This window comes from Neofelis nebulosa, chromosome 8 (genome assembly GCF_028018385.1).
Source record: "Neofelis nebulosa isolate mNeoNeb1 chromosome 8, mNeoNeb1.pri, whole genome shotgun sequence".
NCBI lineage: Eukaryota > Metazoa > Chordata > Mammalia > Carnivora > Felidae > Neofelis > Neofelis nebulosa.
In genome coordinates this window covers 18,109,727-18,129,943 of record NC_080789.1, presented here as the reverse complement: position 1 = coordinate 18,129,943, position 20,217 = coordinate 18,109,727, and the positions used below count along the sequence as shown (strand labels likewise).

At 45.6% G+C, this 20,217-nt stretch overlaps 1 protein-coding gene across 3 annotated transcripts in view; it reads right to left on the bottom strand.

The window, feature by feature from the left end:
* GLT8D2 (glycosyltransferase 8 domain containing 2) overlaps positions 1 to 15,422 on the bottom strand; it is a 45,245-nt gene extending 29,823 nt beyond the window's left edge. The window contains exons 1-2 of one of the 3 annotated variants that reach the window (XM_058741576.1): positions 14,807 to 15,422; positions 9,602 to 9,867 (exon numbers count right to left, since the gene is read on the bottom strand). The gene's annotated coding sequence lies outside the window, so the exon portion shown is untranslated. Of the gene's footprint in view, positions 1 to 9,601; positions 9,868 to 10,962; positions 10,986 to 14,806 lie in introns of those variants that run through there. The other 2 variants (XM_058741575.1, XM_058741577.1) reach the window with 2 other exon arrangements.
* Between the last annotated feature and the right edge of the window lie 4,795 nt (positions 15,423 to 20,217).

Here is a 20,217-nt window from a genome sequence, read left to right as displayed (position 1 = left end):
GGCAATCACCAATCTGCTCTCTTTCCCTATGGTTTTGCCATTTCCAGAATGGCATATAAATGGGGTCATACAGGATAGCTCAGTCAGTTAAGCATCTGACTTAATTTTGGCTCAGGTCATGATCTCATGGTTTGTGAGTTCGAGCTCCACATGAGGCTCCACACTGATGGTGTGGAACCTGCTTAGAATTCTCTGTATTCCCCTTTCTCTCTCTCAAAAATAAATAAAATTTTTAAAAAAGGATCATACAGTACACGACCTTTTGTGACTCTCTTCCTTCACTTAGCATGATATATTTGGGATTCATACTTGTTGCTGAGTGTATCAATAGCTTTCTCCTTTTTATTGTTGAGTAGTATTCCATTGTATGGATGTACCACAGTCTATCCATTCACCCACAGAAGGACATTGGAGTTATTTCCAGCGTTTTGTTATCATGAATAAAGCTTTTGTAAACTATTATTTATAGGTTTCTGTATGATTTTAAATTTTCACTTCTCAATGGTAAATACTTAGATTACTGGGTCATTGGGTAGATGTGTATTTAACTTTATAAGAAATTTCCTGTTTTCCTTAGTGGTTGGGTCATTCTGCATTCCCGCCAGCCATGTAAAAGAGTCTCAGTTGCTCTGCGTTCTCATCAGCACTTGGTGTTGTATTTTTTTTATTTTAGCTGCTCTAATAAGGCATGTTTCACTATGGCTTTAATTTGCACTTCACTAACAATTACTCATGTTGAACATCTTTTTATGTGTTTATTTGCCATCTGTATATGTTTGTGATGGTTAATTTTACATGTCAACTTGACTGGGCCATGAAGTGCCCAGGTATTTGGTCACATATTATTCTGGGTGTTCCTATGAGAATGTTTTTGGATGAGATTAATATTATTTTTTTTAATGTTTACTCATTCTTAGAGAGGGAGAGAGAGAGAGAGAGAGTGCAAGCAGGGGAGGGACAGAGAGAGAAGAGGACAGAGAATCTGAAGCTGGTCCCGCACTGATAGCAGACAGCCCAACGCAGGGGCTCAAACTCACAAACCACAAGATCGTGACCTGAGTCAAAGCTAGATTCTTAACGGACCTGAGCCTATGGATGAGATTAATATTAAAGAGGCAGATTAAGTAAAGAAGATTGCCCTCTTTAATGCCGGTAGGCCTCATCTAACAAGTTAAGGTTCTGAATAGAACAAAAATGCTGATCTTGCCCCGAGTTAAGAGAGAAATTCTCCAGCCTGACTGCCTTTCAACTGGGACATTGGCTTTTTCCTACCTTCAGATTCAAACGGAAACACATGCTCTTTCTGGGTCTTGAGCCTGCCGCCATCAGACCGGAGCCACTTCACGGCTCCTCCTGCTTCTCAGCCTTCAGAAGGGGACTGGAGCAATACCACCGGCTGTCCTGAGTCTCTAGTGTGCCACCTTACACTGCAGATCTTGGGTCTGTCGGTCACATAATCACATGAGCCAATTTCTTATAATAAATCTCTTCCACATACGTATACATCCTATTGGCTCTGTTTCCCTGAAGAACTCTGGCTAATACAATGGTGAAGTGTCTGCTTAAATCTTTTGCCTAATTTCTTTTTTTAAATTATTTATGTTTTCATTTATTTTTGAGAGACAGAGCATGCGTGGGGGAGGGGCAGAGAGAAAGGGAGACACAGAATCTGAAGCAGGCTCCAGGCTCTGAGCAGTCAGCACCGACCCTGACATGGAGCTTGAACTCACGAGCCGCGAGATCATGACCTGAGTCGAAGTCAGACGCTTAACTGACTGTGAGCCATCCAGGCACTGCTTTTTGCCTAATTTCTGATTGGATCACCGCTTTTCTTCCTTTTGAGTTTTGAGAGTTTTTTATATGTTCTGGGGATAAGTCCACTGTTGGATATGTGATTTGAAAAATACTTTCCCCAGGACATGACTTGTCTTTTAATTTTCTTAACAATGAAGTTTACAGAGCAAAAGTTTTTAATTTCGATATTGTCAAATTCATCAATTTTTTTTTTCTTTTATGGATCATGCTTTTCATGTGATGTCTAAGAACTTTTGGCCTAATCCAAGGCCGTGATGAGTTTCCCTTGTGTTTCCTTCTGAGAGTTTTGTAGTTTTATATTTTACATCTACATTTTGAGTTAATTTTTGCATATGGCGTGAGTTGTGGGTTAATTTTTTAGCATATAGAGATCCAGTTGTTCCGGGACCATTTGTTGGGAAGACAGTCCTTTCCACCGAACTAATCATTTTTGTTAAAATTCATTCCAATTTCGGAGTGTCCAAAAGGACACTTGAGATCTGCCAAGGCATTTGAATCTTGAGGTCTGTGTGTCCCAAAGAAAGGAGAGAGGGCTCAGCAGAAGGTTAGGATTCTCTCCTACGCTTTCTATCACGATTGTAGATCTGGACAGCTGTCAGTGGCTAAAAACTCAAACATTCCACAATGTTCTCAAAGTAGCACCCTGCTTACACAGAGGCAAAACAAGGGCTGAAACATCATGAAAAAGTGTCAAGTGAACGTTTCCCCAAATTCAAATCTTATCTTTGCACAGGATTCTGGAGTATTTTGTGCTCTGAAATCCAAGGAAGCTAACACACCCTTTTCCTCAAAATGCATGTAACAACTTTGTTTCCTGGCTTTCACGGTTCACAATTTATCTTTATGGTTATTACAGTACTTTCTATACTCATTAGAATAAGCAGTGGCATAAAGAGAAACAGAGGATAAAAACATAGGCTTGAGGGGCGCCTGGGTGGCTCGTCAGTTAAGCGTCCGACTTCGGCTCAGGTCATGATCTCACGGTCCGTGAGTTCGAGCCCCGCGTCAGGCTCTGTGCTGACGGCTCAGAGCCTGGAGCCTGTTTCAGATTCTGTGTCTCCCTCTCTCTCTACTCCTCCCCTGTTCATGCTCTGTCTCTCTCTGTCTCAAAAATAAATAAATGTTAAAAAAAAAAACAACAACATAGGCTTGATGAAGAAAATGAAGTTTAGCTGTTAGAATTTTAGCTTATAAAAATAGATTAGAATTTACTTATGTATTTATTTATATTTATTTTTCAAGTTCATTTTTGAGAGTGGGGAGGGGCAGTGAGAGAGGGGTACAGAGGATCTGAAATAGGCTCTGTGCTGACAGCAGAGAGCCCGATGCAGGGCTCAAACTCATAAACCATGAGATCATGACCTGAGCGGAAGTCGGACGCTCACGCTCAACTGACTGAGCCACCCAGGCGCCCCTAGATTAGAATTTAGATTACAGTTAGATTATAAAATAATTTAGATTATTTTAAAAATTCAGCTCAGCCTAGAAATCTAAAATAAAATTATGTCACATTTATATGTTCATTCCCTTCTTTGTAGCATTTTGCCAATCACCCAGGAGCAGGCAACTGACTTCCTTTATCTTAAAAAAAAAAAAAAAAAAAAAAGGTTAATTTGCTATAAATAACAATTTGTGTTGAAAACCCAAAGTTTATTTTAAAATTAAGTTGAGCCTTCTTAATTACGGTTCTTCAAAGGAACTTCTGAACTTGACATTTGACTGGAGGCAGCAGTCAGCAAACAGAATAATAACCTTTAGAAACCAGCAACATGGACAGAGAGAGCCTACGGGAGGCAAGCAAGAAGGGGGGAGGATGTCCAAGCACCCCAGGGTTCCCTCATGAATCAAAGTGTTGTGAGAACTTGTTGGCAGTGATCTTGGGAAACTCTTCAATAGGAATTTGGTTCAAGTCTTTAATTCACTGTAAAGAACCAGCTATAACATCCTTTTTATTTTCCCAGGCTCTAGGCTGAACACCCAGGGTGCATGTGCACTGGCCCTTCTCCTCTTCCCCTCTTAACGCCTGGGAAAGAATCGCGTCAAAGCAGCACATTACTTAGGATTCTTTGGATATTGATTTCAGGTACTTTTTATCCACTTATGATTTTAGATGATATGCATTCAGCTAACTCTTTAAGATGATGTAAGCATAGAATGGTCTTTGGCCACAGGGCCCCTCCTCCCCAGTCCATGAAGAAAGGCCATCTGGTAATAGGGGAGAGAGACTGAGGAGAAGGTCAAAAGGATCTGAACTTGAGCCCCTGATGCCAGCTCTTCCCTGGGCAACCCTGTTAGTCAAAACAATACATTTAGTTTCTTGCAAACAAGAGTCCTTACAAATACATTCCCTGTGGCCAGAATCATGTGCACATATGGGGAGAGATTTGCAGGGGCCAGATGACAATAATAGCTACCGTTTATTGCAAGCTTAATGTGCACCCGAATCTGTGCTGACCATTTAGGTATACCATCTTCTTTAATTCTTTTTTTTTTTTTAACATTTATTTATTTTTGAGACAGAGAGAGACAGAGCATGAACGGGGGAGGGTCAGAGAGAGAGGGAGACGCAGAATCGGAAGCAGGCTCCAGGCTCTGAGCCATCAGCCCAGAGCCCGACTCGGGGCTCGAACTCACGGACCGTGAGATCGTGACCTGAGCCGAAGTCGGCCGCTCAACCGACTGAGCCACCCAGGTGCCCCCATGTTCTTTAATTCTTACACATTTCAGGTGGATATATTGTTCTCTCCAGGTTTCAAATGAGGAAATTGTGACTCAGAAAGGTTCAGTAACTTGCTCAAAATCACACAGCTACTAAAGGGCAGGGCAGGGATTTGAAGTTAGGGCTCTCTGACTTCAGAGCCTATGCTCTTTAACCGCAAGGTGCTGGAGCCCTTCGAGGGCCATTCGGGCTACCCCAGGAAGCAGGTGATGGCACTGTGTGCTGATGGGGTGTCAGTCAAGTTTGGACTGCTTGCCCCTGAGTGCTCGGTTACTGTAACGGCTGAGATCATGCTAGAAGCAGAAAGATCATCCAGCTGGCTCATCTGAGAAGGGGGCTCATCTTTCTCCCATCCAGCATGCTGCCAATTTGAAAATCCCTTTAAAACGAAACAAGAGGTTGGGGCGCCTGAGTGGCTCAGTCCGTTAAGCGTCCAACTCTTGATCTTGGCTCAGATCATGATCTCGGGGTTCCTGAGAGGGAGCCCCATGGCGGGCTCTGCATGGAAAGTGTGGAGCCTGCTTGGGATTTCCTCCCTCCCTCTCTCTCTCTCTGTCCTTCCCCCGCTCATGTTTTCTCTCTTTTTCTCTCCCTCTCCCTCTCTCAAAATAAATAAATGAAACAAGAGGCTTCAGGAAACTTGTAACGGCACATCAAATTGCAAGGCATGGCAGCAGCAAGCCAAGGAGAGAAATTCCTGAAGCAGATTCTTGTAGGAAACTTTTGAGCAGCTTTTAGTATAGAAGGCAGGAGTGGAGTCTTTGAGAAGCATGTACTTCCAAAAGGAAGCCTGTTTTATTAAAAATTTTTAAATATGAAGTTGTAAAGATTGGCATCCTTTCCCTCTTCGCAATTTCATCTCATGTCTGATGGTGGCACTTTCTGTGTAAGCTGCTGTGAATTGGTGTTTCTGGTGCTTGCAGTCAAAGGCATTCTAAAAGATCAAGTAGGTGCTCACGAAACATTTGCAGCTCTTAGATATGAGCCGATTACATGGATTTGGTAGGAGCATCAGAGTTGTAAAGAGGTAGAAAACTGATGGGAGGAAGTTCAGGGGCTTGGGATTCAGGGAACAGCTGGGGAGCATCCTAAGACCCCGCAGAATAGGAGGCAGAGACCTGGGGCCCAGAGAAACCGGCATGTTTGGGGGCAGAGCATCATCTTGTGGGTCAACACGGTCCCTGTGTGTGAAGAAATGCACCAAAGGACTCATTCCCGTGCTGCAGAGGCCCGGGTGCGTGGGAGATACATCACCTGCCGGCTCTCTCTACACATGTCCTGTCCTGGGCACATCCTGTCCTGGGCACAGCCCGCAAGGCTCCACACTCCCCTGCTTGTCCGCAACCTTTCTTTGCTTTTTTGTTTGGTCTTGTTTTTTGGGTTTTTTTTTAACGTTTATTTTTGGCAGAGACAGAGGGCAAGTGGGGGAGGGGCAGAGAGAGAGAGGGAGACACAGAATCCGAAGGAGGCTCCAGGCTCCGAGCTGTCAGCACAGAGCCCGAGGCGGGGCTCGAACTCACAAACTGTGAGATCATGACCTGAGCCGAAGTCGGAGGCTCAACCGACTGAGCCACCCAGGCGCCCCAACATTTATTTATTTTTGAAAGGCAGAGTGGGGGAGGGGCGGAGAGAGAATGAGACACAGAATCAGACGCAGGCTCCAGGCTCCGAGCTGTCAGCACAGAGTCCGACGCAGGGCTTGAACCCATGAGCTGTGAGATCATGACCTGAACCAAAGTCGGACGCTCAACTGCTCGACCGACTGAGCCCCCCAGGCACCCTGTGTGGGACCTTTCTGACGGCTCATCCTCGGTCTCTTTTGCTGGTTCCCCCTATTGCCTGAGCTTCTAAATGTTGGAATGCCTCAGGACTCCGTGTTTGATTTCTTCTCGCTCTCAACTCCCTCCTTAGGAGGCCTCATCCCGTCTCACGGCTTTAAATCCCATTACATGCTGCTAGCTCCCAAAGGACTGTCTACGGCCCCAACCCGTCCTGTGGACCCTGACTCCTAAAATGCACTGCCCCTGGGGCAGATCCACGTGGGGACGTCCACCTGTCCAAAACCGAGCTCCTGATATCCACACCCCCAAATGTGTACCACCCCTAATCTTCTCCAACTCCGTTAATGGAAAGTTCATTTTTCTAATTGCCCCAGCAAAAATAAACTTGCTGTTATCCTTGAGCCCTCTCTGTTGGTCACTCCGCCCATACAGACAGCGACAAGTCCTGTCAGTCCTACCTTCAAAATATACCCAGAATTTTTGCCCCCAGCAGCCTCTACTGTGGCCCAATCACCATCACTCTTTGACTGAATTGCTCTGCTTTTGTTTCCTTTTAGCTGATTCTCGACAAAGCATCCAGAGTGAGCCTATTAAAATAGGAGTCGGGTTGCGAGGCACCTGGGTGGCTCAGGTGGTTGAGCGTCTGACTCTTGGTTTTGGCTCAGGTCACGGTCTCACAGTTTGTGGCTTCAAGCCCCGTATCAGGCTCTGCCCTCTCAGCACGGAGGCTGCTTGGGATTCTCTCTCTCTCTCTCTCTCTCTCTCTCTCTCTCTCCTCTCTCTCAATAAATAAATAAATAAACAAACAAACTTAAAAAAAAATAGGAGTCAGGTTATGTCATTTTCTGTTCAAAACCCTCCAAGGCCTCCTGTCTCCTTCAGAGCAAAAAACCCAAGTCCTTATAACCTCCTCCAAGATATCACATGATCACACCGGCCTCCTTGCCAGACATTCTCCTGCCTCAAAACCTTTACACTTGCTGTTCCCTCCACCTGGAATGCTATTGTTGCCACCTGGAACACTCCTCCCAGATATCCATGTGGCTGGCTCCTTCATGTCCCTCAGAGTCTTCATCAAAAGCTCCTCACCCCAGCCATACATGTATCACCTCCCCTCAGCAGCTGCCTGTGTCATCACTGGTTTATCGTCCGGCCTCCCGAAGACAGATTATAAGCTCCGCGAAGGCAGGAAATGCCTGATTGTGCACTGGCATGGGTCTCGCACAAGTGCCCGGCACTATAAACCCTCAAAACCACTTCTAGACTGAAGAGAGGAACGTGGCCCCTCCCCTGTGGAGCTGCACAAGCACCCCAAACCCCGTCTGTTCACCACTGAAATCGGTGTCCCCCCACCCCCCAGAAGTCCTCTTCTGCTGAGCTCTGGGCATCCCCTTCACCTCCTCCCTGATGGCTCATTCACTCCACCAACGCCTACAGTTTCACTCCCTAAAAGGTTCTTAGCCCATCCCTTTTCTGTTCTGCCCCGTCTTACCCACTCATCGACTCTGCAATCACCTGCCACCTGGCCTTCGTGCCTCCAGAATTTCTGCCCCCTGCCCTTCCGCAATCTATCACCGGTATAACATAGTGACTCTTTTTGTTGTTTGCTAATCACATTACACTAATTTTACATGCAGTTTGAGTACCTTTATTTTTTAAATGTTTATTTTTGAAAGGTGGGGAAGAGAGGGGGAGGGACAGAGAGGGAGGAGGACAGAGAGAGGGGGACAGAGGATCTGAGGCAGGCTCTGTGCTGACAGCAGCAAGCCCGACGAGGGGCTCGAACTCACGAACTACAAGATCGTGACCTGAGCCGAAGTCAGACGCTTGACCAACTGGGCCACCCAGGTGTCCCACCCAGCACCTTTAATTTTTTGGTCGACTTTCCTTTTCTTCTTATTACCTGAGACATCCAAGTCTACCAAAAAGTTGAAAGAATGAATCTTAGGGCTCACATACCTTCTATCAGATTCATCAATTGCTAACTTGTTGCCATATTTACTTTCTTTCTTATTTCTCTCTCATATATAGGGCAGACACCATGACGCTTCACCTCTAAATATCTCAGCATGCATCTCTCAAAAACAAAGGCGTCCTCCTACATAACTACAACACCATCATCACCTCCAGGAACAAGAACATTAATGTAATAACATCTTATAAATAATTCATATTCACATTTCTCCCATTATTGTGACATCATCTTTTATAGTTTGCTTGTCATATCCTTAGTTTCTTTTACTCTTAATCAATCTTCCCCCACCCACACTGCCTTTTTATTTTTCATGACCTAAATTTATTTATTTTTTTTTTTTTAAGAAATCAAGTTCAGTTGTCTTGTAGAATTCTTTTGCCTGACTTAAAACACAACTCAGATTGGGGCACCCGGGTGGCTCAGTCGGTTATGTGCCCGACTCGATTTTGGCTCAGGTCATGATCTCACAGTTAATGAGTTCAAGCCCCATGTCGGACTCTGCACGAACAGCACAGAGAATTGCTTGGGATTCTCTGTCTCCCTCTCTCTCTGCCCCTCCCCGGCTCATGCTTGCTCTCTCTCTCTCTCTCTCTCTCTCTCTCTTTTAAAAATAAATAAATAAATAAATAAAGTTAAAAAAAAAAATTAAACACAACTCTGAATGTCCCTGTCCTGCCTAAAGCCCTTCACTGGAAATCCACTACTGGAAGGTTAAGATTGGAGTTTAAGATGTCCATAGGTCCTCCGTGCCATGACTTCTGTCCAAGCTGAACTGTTTGAGGCTTTGTCTCCAGCCATCCACTGTCCTCCACACCCAGTCGATGTTTTCCTTGTCTCTGAACTTCAGTTCATGCAGTCCCTTCTGCCTTAAACGCCCTTTCTCCTCTTTTCCCCAGTAGATTGTTACTTATTTCTTAAAAACTCAATGCAGGCATCACCTCCTTCAGGAAGTCTTACTTGATTACCCTGCCTGGCTGCTCCCCTGATCTTCGTTCCTGTCCCTATCCCTGCACTCAGAACTGTTCTAATATTATGAGTGTGCCTGTCTCCTCCACTAGACTGTGAGGTGACTGAGGACAGGCACTGTGGCTTGCCCGCCTCTGTGTGCCTCAACAAATGTGTGTGGAATGAATGAGTGACAAACAGGAGAGAGAAAGAAAGGGAAAGGGGCTCTTGCCCTGTTCTTCAATCCCAGGAAGAAAGGGGGCAGCATACCTTTACTGAGGAAAAAAAGCCAGAAGGAAGGGACTGTGGATCTAGTCGAGGAATGAAAGCAGAGGGCTCTGGTCTTCTTACCAGCTTTTTACCCACCGTCAAAACAACAAGCCCTAGGAACTGTGTCCCCCGGTCCTTTGTAAGCTTTCCTAGGCTGAGTGACTTTCTGTGTTGTGGTTTCTCTGCAGCAGTAAACAGCCAAGCCTTTGGCATTAAGGAGTCTGTGGGCTTGTCCTCAAGACAGGAAGGAAGAAAGATGGAGCCACACAGCCAGTGTTGGAGAGAAGAATCCCTGGGCAGGGGACGGGATGGCGGCACATTCAAAAGGCGGAGGAAAAAGGCCAAGGTCCTGGGGCCTGTGACTAGGAAGAAAAGGAGAGTTTAGGGAATTGGTCTGGACCTGAGAAATGTCCATTAAGTTTAAAAATGGGCATCTGAAGGGCCCCTGGGTGGCTCAGTCCAACTTCGGCTCAGCTCATGATCTCATGGTCTGTGGGTTCAAGCCCCACGTCGGGCTCTGTGCTGACAGCTTGGATCCTGGAGCCTGCTTCAGATTCTGTGTCTCCCTCTCTGCCCCTCCCGTGCTCACGCTCTATCTCTCAAAAATAAATAAACATTTTTTGGGGGTGCCTGGGTGGCTCAGTCGGTTAAGCGTCCGACTTCAGCTCAGGTTGTGATCTCCCAGTTCCTGGGTTCGAGCCCCGCATCGGGCTCTGTGCTGACAGCTCAGAGCCTGGAACCTGTTTCAGATTCTGTGTCTCCATCTCCCTCTGCCCCTCCCCTGCTCACGCTCTATCTCTCAAAAATAAATAAACATTTTTAGGGGGCGCCTGGGTGGCTCAGTCGATTAAGCATCCGACTTCGGCCCAGGTCACGATCTCATAGTTCCTGGGTTCGAGCCCTGCGTTGGGCTCTGTGCTGACAGCTTGGAGCCTGGAGCCTGCTTCGGATTCTGTGTCTCCCTCTCTCTCTGCCCCTCCCCTGTTCATGCTCTGTCTCTCTCAGAAATAAACATTAAAAAAAATTTTAATAAAATTTAAAAAAAATCATAAAAATGGGTCCCTGAAGACCTTTCACAGGGAGCTATTTTACCAGATGCCAAAGAGTTTGGGCCCATGGCCAAATCTGGAAAGAATGTTTTAAGACCTGGCAGTAGCTAAGTGACTGAGCTCCGCCTTGGAAGAAAAGGCAAAAGTGGGAAGGACTCCAGAAATATATTTCAAAAATCAGAGCCCCTAAGTGTTATTCTACATGCCGGCTCTAATCAGTTGGTAAGGACTTTCAGTATTGCTAAATTGAGAAGGAATCTAAAGCCATCACCAGAAAAGAAAGAAAAAGAAAGTAAAAGAAAGAAAGAAAGAAAAAGAAAGGAAAGAACATGGAAACCAGAAGGAAAGGTAAAAGAGGGGGCTCCTTCAAGTTACTGTTGAGTGATTTAAATCTGGCAGGGCACCTACCTGGGTGGAAATATCACAGGCTTTGTTGCCCCACTCCTTAGCGATGCGATCCTGGGCAATTTACAAAACCTCATGAGCACATTGGGGCTGCGCTGCAGATTTAATTAAATAGCCTATAGTAATAATAGGTAACACTCACACAACAACCTTTACATATGTTCATTAATTCAGTCCTCACAACGACCCGTAAAGTGATTATCCCTGATTCACCCACGAGGAGACTGAAGTTCAGGGAGGGTGATACAATGAACAAGCTGCAGAGCCCAGGCAGTCTGGCTCTGAGCTCACATTCCTAACCATCTTCAGAGCCGACCGCTTTCCATTGCTGATTGCAATCATCCTGTGTCAAGCAACTGACGTAAGCTCCGTGATTTAACTTCACCCCACGGGACCTTCACCCCTGGGGTTCACGCGTGGCATAAAGCAACCAGTAGAGCACTTCGCCTCAACCCATGCCACCTACAGAGCCACGAACAGGACAAGAGCAGGGATTCACCTGAAGAAAAGGGAAAGGACATCGGGACTCAGGAATTTGGCCTCTGACAAAACATCTCTGGCCTTTCTACTTGTTTGCTCTAGCATGAAAGGTCTATTCAAGATGGACCCAAAGACAGGGGAGCCAGAGGAGAGAATGTGCAGTGCATGGAGGGTCTGTTCTGCTTTCTCCTGTGTTGGAATGACGCATTCTTGCACAAAGTGGCCTTAGGGCAGGTGTCCCCAACCTCTGGCTTCTGTGCCAAATCCTGCCCATTACTGTTTTTTTGTTTTGTTTTGTTTTTTGGGGGGCTTTTTGTAAATAAAGTCTTCTTGGAAGACAGGCAGGTTTATTCTTTAATGTGTTGTCTAAGGCCAGTCTCACACGACAACAGCAGATCTGCGTAGGCGCAATGCAGACCGTGAGGCTCACGCAGCCACCTCTCCAGCCCTTTGCAGAAAAACTGCTGATCCCAGCTGGCCGCTTCAGGTCAGATTTTCTAGATTTCAATATGGCACAGGCGATCGAGCTCATGTCCTGACCTAGGGAAGGAAGGACACCATGTCTGCTTGGGTGTTTGCCAGGGGAGGTGTGAAGGAGGATGTCCGTCTACAAGGGGAGCTGAAGTGAAAACAAACGGGGCCAGAGGAGGATATTGCAGAGTGTGCTCTGAGAAGCGCTAATCAATGTTATGTGGTAAAACGGTTCAGGGGTCAACTGGGAACTTCTGTGTCAAACAACCTTAAGCAGATCTCTCTACTGCAGGACTTCTCAGGACCTTTAAAATGCCACTTTGCCTTGGGATTTCTCAGAGTGTGATATGGTTCACCGAACGCATCTTCCCCATGGGACTATGTTCTTCAGAACATTCTTTGGGAAATGCTGAAATAAAAGAAGTATTTAGTATCGTGCTCCCTGGCAATGAGAAATGAAAAGTATGAGAACCATGGCTTAATGAGCTGTGCTTCTCTCGGGAAGGAAAGAGAACAAAGAAGAAATAAAAAGAGCCAGGCTGAAAAAAAAAGAAAAAAGAAAAGAAAGAGAGGTGTTTGAAGGGAGGAAGGAAGAAAGCAGGACCCTGGAGAAACAACATGAGGAAGTGAGGAACACTTGGGAGACTGGACTATCAGAGGGAACAATCTGCCAAATGCTGGGCTGCCACCCAACACAGGACGTGTGGTCACTTCGTCATCACCACAGTCATCATCAGCACCACCTGAGAAGCTAACCTTCCCTGAGGCCTCACTACTCTGCAGATGCTGTGTTACATCCTTTAGACACACGATGTCACTTAATTCCCATTTTCCAGATGAGGAAATAGAGGCACAGACAAGTAACTACTCCGAGCCAAAGCTTATAAAGCTTGTTAAGTGGCAACGCGCAGATTTGACTCTGTGACCTGGAGCCAGAGCCCATGGTCTCCCTGCTGCCCTGCCCCACATGTACCTGCATTCGACACAGGGCTGGAGTCCACTGTGCAACCCAAAATGCGTCCTACACAAAAATGTGAAACCCAAAATGGGTCCTGCACAGAAATGCAATGTGAAGACACGTGGAGGAAAAGACAAAACAAACCAGCCAATGTCACTTTGGATATTTAACGACATGGGGCCAAACAACTAGAAGACTAGCACCATGTTTTATTTAAAAAAAAAAAAAAATTTTTTTAACGTTTATTTATTTTTGAGACAGAGAGAGACAGAGCATGAACGGGAGAGGGGCAGAGAGAGAGGGAGACACAGAATCGGAAGCAGGCTCCAGGCTCTGAGCCATCAGCCCAGAGCCCGACGCGGGGCTCGAACTCATGGACCGCCAGATCGTGACCTGAGCTGAAGTCGGACGCTTAACCGACTGAGCCACCCAGGCGCCCCACCATGTTTTAGATAGCATCATGTTTTCTTCCTCTTTCTCTCTCTTCTTACTCTTGTGTTAACTATTCCTTTTTTTTAAGTAAATTTTTTTTCATGTTTATTTATCTATTTTGAGAGAGAGGGTGTGTGTGTGTGTGTGTGTGTGTGTGTGTGTGCGCGCGCGTGCTTGGGGGAAAGGCAAAGAGAGAATCCCAAGCAGGCTCCACACTGTCAGTGCAGAACCCGATGCGGGACTCGATCTCAGGAACCATGAGATCGTGACCTGAGCCAAAATCAGATGCTTTGCCGACTGACCCACCCAGGCATCCCCTTAACTATTCCTCCTTAACTGATATCATAAGTTGCATATCAGCCTATATCAGGCTTATCCAATGTGTACATTCATTCATAAAGTGAGCACAAGACAGTTTTTGAATGTTAAAAAAGCATTTTGAACCCAAACACTATGATTACTGCATTTATAAATAAGCCTCACTTAGACTTCCACAACTACCAATTCCTTTTTTAGAATGGGGGACCTATGAATAGCTTCCCATGACAGCTTCTGAAAATGTGAATCACAGCTCATTTAAATCTTTTGTGGCTCAGGGGCTCCTGGGTGGCTCATTAGGCGAAACATCCGACTTGGGGTCAAGTCATGATTTCACAGTTTGTGAGTTTGAGCCCCGTATCAGGCTCTGTGCTGACAGCTCAGAGCCTGGAGCCTGCTTCAGATTCTGTGTCTCCCTCGCTCTCTGCCCCTCCCCTGCTCACACTCTGTCTCTATCTCAAAAAATAAATAATAAACATTAAAATATATATATTTTGAAATCTTTTGTGGCTCAGAAATGTACCTGCATTTATTTTATTTTTTTTTTTTCAACGTTTTTTTATTTTTATTTTGGGGACAGAGAGAGACAGAGCATGAACGGGGGAGGGGCAGAGAGAGAGGGAGACACAGAATCGGAAACAGGCTCCAGGCTCTGAGCCATCAGCCCAGAGCCCGACGCGGGGCTCGAACTCACGGACCGTGAGATCGTGACCTGGCTGAAGTCGGACGCTTAACCGACTGCGCCACCCAGGCGCCCCTGTACCTGCATTTAAATACTAGCATTTATCCCATCCTACCTAACCACTGATTTCCATGCTTAAAATATGATGAAAATAGTAAATCACACTGGACAAGGGGGTTCAACACAGGTCTGGATAAAAACAGTCCAGCCAGCATGTGAACAACTTGCACACTGAGTATCCTGGATTTGCTGCAATGGCAAAAAAAAAAAAAAAAAAAAAAAGAGAGAGAGAGAGAGAGAGAGAAAGAAAAAAGAAAGAAAGGAAAGAAAAGAAAAAGTTCCCTCTGCATGCTACAAACATTGGCTGGGAGCTCCTGTAAGAAAAGTTCTCGTTGGACAGGCCAACGAGATTTACGTCCTTGAGTCTATAGCGAAATAAACGGCTGCTGCAGGCCGGCCAGGCTGCAATGGAGAGGCCGCCGCGCGGCGTGCCAGTTTCTGTTTACCTGGTGAACGGTGAGGGCAGGCTGTGGGCGCCTCGGTCCAGAAGAGCTGCAGGGCAGAGCGTTCCGCTCGCGGCTGGCCCCCGGGCTGCTTCAGCTGCTGCTAACATCCCATTGGAAAGCCCAAAGCGCTGAGAGCCCCGAGGCCAATATTACGTTTCCAAGAGAGGATGCCTGCCCCTGCCCCCAACACCCCCCCCCCCCCCTTTGCTTGCGTTGACTTTGGAGCGGCTCGGGTTTCTTCCACCCCTGCGCGAAGCAGCTGGGAATCGGGGCGTTGCGCTGGCTGCGGGGTGAGGCGGCCCCTGAAACCACTTCCAGATGTGCTTGGCAGGCCGGCTCCTCGCCTGGCCGGGCTTCCTCTCGCATCCTCCTCCGGCAATCTGCGTGCAAATCGTTTCGAAAACAAGGCAGTGCTGGAGGAAACGATTCAAACCTGAAGAGCAGACTCTTGGAGGGTGAATTTCCACCACACGTTGGGCCTAAGGTAAACTTTGCAAGAGCAGAAGTGGAAGAATTAAGTTCACACTGATTTTAAGACTATCTTCACAGCCACTAGTTTCTCCTGGAATGTCCCAGTCATTAAAATGTTGTGGTCCCCAAATTAAAGCCCAGCTAACAGCTATGGTCTCATTCTACCAAGGCAATAATAGCAATAGAAGTTTTAAGATGGCGTGTTTTGAGCCTGAACATGGAAAGGAATCAGGCAGGGACTCAACCCCACCCAGCTCTGGGCTGTTCAGTTTCTGCTATTGATTCTCAGAAACCCAGGAAATGGTGCCAGCACGTTGCCTGGGATCATGGAATTTAGTTCCGCAACCTCTGTCCTTAGCTCCTACAAGGAAATGAAGATCCCCTGCTCACTGGTTCTTTCTAAAGTGGTATTTCCCAATAGAAACATCATGCAAGCCCTCATGTAATTTTCAATTTTCTAAAAGTCACTTTAAGGTAAGTACAGGGGCTCCTGGGTGGCTCAGTTGGTTAAGCATCCGACTCCGGCTCAGGTCATGATATCGCGGTTCATGAGGTCAAGCCCCGTGTCCCACTCTGTGCTGACAGCTCAGTGGAGCCTGTTTGCGATTCTGTGTCTCCCTCTCTGTCTGCCCCTCGCCCACTCTCACTCTGTCTCTGTCTCTTTCAAAAATAAAACAAAAACATTAAAAATATTTTTTAAAAAGGTAAGTACAAAGAGAGGGTGCCTGGCTGACTCAGTAGGAAGGGCATTTGGGTAGTGAATCGAGCCGCCACATTGGGCGTAAGGTTACTTCAACAAATAAATATATGAACTTAAAAAGAGAGAGAGAAAAACCATGTGCCAAGTGCTGGGCTAAGCATTAAAAAAAAAAAAGATATCAGGGAATTACAAATCAAAACCATGATGAGATATCACCTCACACCTGTCAGAATGGCTAAAATTAATAACATAAGAAACAACGGGTGTTGGCAAGGATGCAGACAAAGGGGAACCCTTTTGCACTGTTGGTGGGAATGCAAACTGGTGCAGCTACTCTGGAAAACAGTAGGGAGGTTCATTAAAAAGTTAAAAATAGATACTCTATGACCTGCACTACTAGGTATTTACCCAAAGGACACAAAAATGCAGATTCAAAGGGGTACAGCACCCCAATGTTTATAGCAGAATTAGCAACAATAGCCAAACTATGAGGAGAGCCCAAATGTCTATGGACTGATGAATGGATAAAGAAGATGTGGTGTATATACACAATGAAATATTACTCAGCCACCAAAAAGAATGAAATATTACCATTTGCAACAATGTGGATGGAGCTACAATGTATTATGCTAAGTGAAATAAGTCAGTCAGAGAAAGACAAATAACTTATGATTCACTTGTATGTGGGATTTAAGAAACAAAACAGACGAATATATGAGAGGTGAGGGAGGGGAGGAAGAGAAGAGAGGAAACCACAAGAGACTCTTAATGATAGAGAACAGGGGTGCCTGGGTGGTGCAGTCGGTTAAGCGTCCGACTTCAGCCAGGTCACGATCTCGCGGTCCGTGAGTTCGAGCCCCGCGTCAGGCTCTGGGCTGATGGCTCGGAGCCTGGAGCCTGTTTCCGATTCTGTGTCTCCCTCTCTCTCTGCCCCTCCCCCGTTCATGCTCTGTCTCTCTCTGTCCCAAAAATAAATTAAAAAACGTTGAAAAAAAAAATTAAAAAAAAAATGATAGAGAACAAACTGAGGGTTGATGGAGGGAGGTGGGTGGGGCATGGGCTAGATGGGTGATGGGTATTAAGGAGGGCACTTGTGATGAGCACTGGGTATTGTATGTAAGTGAATTCTATGTGTTGTCACTGAATTCTACCCCTGAAAACAATATTGTGCTGAATGTTAACTAAAATTTAAATTTTAAAAAGTATAAGTACAGGGGTGCCTGGGTGGCACCTTAACCTTACTTGGTTAAGCGTCCCACTCTTGGTTTCGGCTCAGGTCTTGAACTCGTGGTTTGTGGGTTCGAGCCTCGTGCTGGACTCTGTGCTGATGGTGGTGAGACTGCTTGGGATTCTCTCTCTCCCTCTCTCTCTCTCTCTCTGTCCTTTCCGTGTTCCTTCTCTCTGCCTTTATCTCAAATTAAAGAAATAAACTTAAAACATTTTTTAAGAAAGATAAGTACAAAGAGATAAAATTTTAATATTTTATTTAACACAATATATACAAAATATTATTTCAATATGTAATTAATGTAAAATTTTATTTATTTATTTATTTATTTTTGAGAGAGAGAGAGAGAGAGAGACAGAGCATAAGCGGGGGAGGGGCAGAGAGCCAGGGAGACACAGAATCCTAAGCAGGCGCCAGGCTCTGAGCTGTCAGCACAGAGCCCCATGCGGGGCTCGAACTCTCGGACCGTTGAGATCATGGCCTGAGGTACAGTCAGACGTTTAACCGACTAAGCCACTCGGGCATCCCTAAAATATTATTAACAAGATAGTTTACATTCTTTTTTGCATTAAGTCTGAAATCTGGTGTGTATTTTCACTTGTAGCACATCTCAATTCAAAGACTAAATTTCATCACAAACTGGTATGTATTTAGATTTCACAAAATTTACAGTTTAAAAAGTAGGCTCACATAGTCAGGATGTTCCAAACGTACTTAATGGCTTTCCGATAACTGAACCCAGTACCAGTGTCCCAACTTAAATTCATTAACAGTGAGTAAAATTTAGAAGTCCGTTCCTCAGTTACACTAGGTCACATTTTAAGTGCTCAATAGCCAATGTGACAAGTGGCTACTATATTAAACAGGCATCTCTAAAGGATTTAGTGTTTGTTTTTTCAGACTTGAGCTTGGAGAGGGAACATCTGGAATAGCTTCCATTTGTACAGAACTTTGGACATTGACAAAGCAACCGCACATCTTCTGTTTTTATTCTCATAACATTGCTGTCAGGCAAGTTGAACAGATGTTGTTGGCCCCAATTTGCAGATAGGCAAACTGAGGCTTTGAGCATGTTAAAGTCCAAGTTCCCAAAGCATGTTGGTGATGAAGCCAGGACCGGAATGCCTGTCAGCACTTCTCACCTGCTTCTTATTTGAGGCATGTTCCAAATACCGTAAAACCTTAGACCATAACTTGTTTTGTGAGTGTTCCACAAGATGAGCAAACATTTCTAATACATTTTAACTTGATAAAGAGCGGTGTCTTGCAATACAAGTAGTCCGTGATGCTGAACGTCACATGATCACAGCTGAGCCAATGGTTCTTCTCTCTCTCGCTGCAAGATTGTGGGTGATTGCTCAGATGCTTGGTCTCAGGCCACGGTGTTTGGCAGAAATCAGTGATTTTCCGGAACACTGGAAGGTGCCCACAACTGGCACTAGTATATTTTTTGTCACTTCAAAGCACCAAAGACAGGCCTTTGCTTTTCCATCCAAGAGTAAGCTTAGGAATGCTTTGCTTCCTCCTAGCTCAGGCTGCCTGCAGACAGAGAGAGACCCTTTCCTCTGCTGCCTTATTGCCAGTTCCATTAAATACAGTGCACGGCAAGAGTTTGTTAACACTGGACTGTAGTCAACATCCATGCGAGCATATACAGTGGCCCCCATGCAGAAAAAGATTCCATTGAGCCAATAGATAGTGACATCGACAGTGATAGTGAAAGTCGTCCTGCACAATAACCCTCCTCTCCCAGGTCTCCCTCACCAGCCACGGAGGTTTTCAAAGGTCAGTGCAGGTTAATTTGTTTCTTTGTCTTTATATCTTGTATTTTCTTTACTTTTTGTATTATGTTACAGTATTGTAATCATTTCTATATGAATGTTTTTGGGTTGTGGAACGAATCATCTGCGTTTCCATGATTTCTTATGGGGAAATTCGCTTTGACATACAAGTGCTTTGGATTACAAGCATGTTTCCGGAACGAATTGTGCTCGCAAACCAAGGTTTTACTGTACCAGGATTTGTGGCTGCAACTCGAAGGGTTAAACCACATCCACTGTTTTCGCATTCTCCACTTACCTGGCTGTTGGTAGGGAATTATCCGCTGCCCTGGTGGTGTTCCCTTACATCCTCCTATCTTGAAGCCCTCACACAATCCAGGAAGTGTGTCATTTTTCTCTGAAGCAGGCTTGACATTATGCTATTCCTCTTTTCACTTCAAGGAGATGTACTCTATTTTATGGGACAACTTTACTCAGTGTTTTAGCTAACAGACATGGTTGTGACGTATTCGTCTCTGGTTGTGGCAGATACATTGGATGCACGGATCACCTGGGGGGAGTGAGAAGGTTCCGTGGCAGCACAGAGTACTGCCGTCAAGCACTCCTGCTCCAGTCCTCCTGGCTCTCACTCGGGCAAACGTATTTCCTGGCTCAGGGCTTCCCCCTGCCTTTCCAAAATCATCTTCCATTAGGAGCAGCAGGACAGTCCATCAGACGTGTCCCACGGCATCGTGGTGGAAAGCCCTCCAAACTGACTCCTGCCCCTCCCAGTTTCCTCCAAAGACGGGGTTTTTCTCCCCCTTTTGTACCTCTGATCCACTTAGCAGAATGCCTGCCACAGTGTGAGAGCTGGTGAATAAGCAGGTTCGGAGAGTATGACAACCAAAGTAGCCCAGAGGGAGACTCACAATTGAAATAATAATTATGTTGTTTTCATAGGCTCTGTTTGTTACTCATATTAACTTCCATATGGACCCAAATCCCTCTGATTGTTCTTCGTACCCTTTCTCTCTGACACTTTACTGTCTCCAACTTTGGAATCAGTCTCCTTTATTTCCAGTGGGCCATGTTCTAAGGATGCAAGAGGCTTACTACCTAAGACCTTGATTTCCACACTGTGTGCACAGATGCTTCGCTGGGAGAAGAAATGAGACCAGAAGGAGATACAGGTTTTAAGGGATACTCTGATAAGTGCAGTGGCTACCAGTATGGGCTGTGGGGACAGACAGAC